Source organism: Mus pahari, unplaced genomic scaffold (assembly GCF_900095145.1).
Source record: "Mus pahari unplaced genomic scaffold, PAHARI_EIJ_v1.1 scaffold_10592_1, whole genome shotgun sequence".
Lineage (NCBI taxonomy): Eukaryota > Metazoa > Chordata > Mammalia > Rodentia > Muridae > Mus > Mus pahari.
The window spans coordinates 31,996-33,899 of NW_018393758.1; the positions used below are offsets into that span (position 1 = coordinate 31,996).

The window sequence follows — 1,904 nt, forward strand, 5'->3', positions numbered from 1 at the left end:
TCTCACATACATGGCTTCATTTGTTAAAATGTATTTTTGACAAATAGGTTCACACACACACACACACACACACACACAAACCATGTTACTTGTTATCTGCTAATCATTTTTTCTAGCACATTTTATCCTCAAACATTAATATGAAGTATACAAATTTTACATTTTCAATGAGGAATATTATATTTTACTACATGGGTTTACTTCAATAAATTCTCAATTTTGTATTATCTTTATTGATATGCATGAGTCTCTTTTAGGTACCTCCCTTGATGAAAACCAGGGTACTTACTAACACTGTTGGAGAACTGGTGAACATGAAACATAGGGAAAATCAATGTGCAGAGTATGACATTTTCATCATTTGGAATTTTCCACAAGGCTTTGGAATAAATTCTAAAACAATAAGTCACTGAAGTAATAGCTCTGTGGTTAAGACAAATTGCTACTATTGCAAAATACCATCCTCAGTTACAAGCATCAACATACAATAACTCTCAACTTCATGTAAATCTCGTCAAAGATGGAGCAAAGACATCTGGATTACATGTTCAATTGCACCCACATGCCTATTTACCCAAACTACAGGGATATATTTAAAATATATATAATGCTGGTTATCAGAGAAATATGTATAGCCACTTCTGTCAATGTTCCATATATCTATGGATCATATGATGTATACATATGATGTATACATGAATTACACACACACACATATATATTATATAATATTTTTGCATTGCCTCAGGTTCCTTCCTCCATGTGTAGTGTGACATGTACTGCTGGATTCAGAAAATTCATCAGAAAAAAAACTGCAGATTGCTGCTTTGTGTTCAGTGGCCAGAAAATGAAGGTTCCAGTGAAACAGGTACATGCTAGCATACAGAAGAAATGTTGCTGAATTTGAATACCTTCTCTTTCCAAACTAGAAATATGATATGGCCTAGATGCAAACAGAAGACCTAAAATATCCATGTTTCAGAATTCAATCAGTTAAATAATGTCCACTTCTTTTGGACCTAGCAAATGACTTACAATATTTTTTAAGGTAGCCGAACTGCACCACACAAAAAATGGCACTGACTTCTTGTGTATGAGTCAGCAAGGTGAGGCTGTTTACCACCTGAAAGGTACCAGTGCACATGTACTAACTATGTCACAGCCCACTCTCGGGGCATGCAAATTGAGCACCAAAGCTGAAGCTAATCAGGTACTGACACAAGCTCCCTACGCGTATATAAGCAGCACCTTTTCCTCCTTTGGGGTCCTCTCCATCACATTAAGAAAGCTGTACAATAAACGCTTCCCTGCAGAAGAATCCTGTTGTTGGGAGTTGTTCTTGCTCGTGAGGGGTGCTCCGACAAGTGGTGCTGAAACCCGGGAACCTGACATCAACGGAATCAGAGGGACCCTTCAGAAATTCTGAAGAGGATTCAGAACTGCAGAAACAGAACGTAGTGAAATAAGGTAAGTTCTGAGAGACATGTTATTAAGAGAGCATGTCAGAAACAGAACACAGTGAAATAAGATAAGTTCTGAGAGACATGTTATGGTTGTGGCTAGAAACTAATCCTGCTTTGGGATGGTTTGTTGGTTGTGAGTGTGGTGTGTATTGTGTTCCTTTTGTGCCTTTACTGTCGAATGTACATTCCTGGAGAGGAGTGCTCGTGTTAGTTAAAAGCAAGTAAGATGGACGTAGATAAGCCGCGTTGCTCCTGTGGAAGTAAGACTTCTGTAGATAAAGAAGCACCATGGGAAATTCACCCTCATTCGTGACGGCGTTGCAGTCGTTACTAAAAGAACGTGGGTTAAAGGTGTCACCTACCACGCTTCAGACATTTGTTACAGAGGTGGATCGATGTGCACCATGGTTTGCTTGCACAGGCTCATTAGCAATCCCTAGT

General features: G+C 38.7%; 1 pseudogene; it reads left to right on the plus strand.

Annotated features, from left to right (window-relative positions):
- The window catches only part of LOC110315717, a 1,821-nt pseudogene extending 1,408 nt beyond the window's left edge, over positions 1–413 (plus strand).
- Positions 414–1,904: the final 1,491 nt, after the last annotated feature.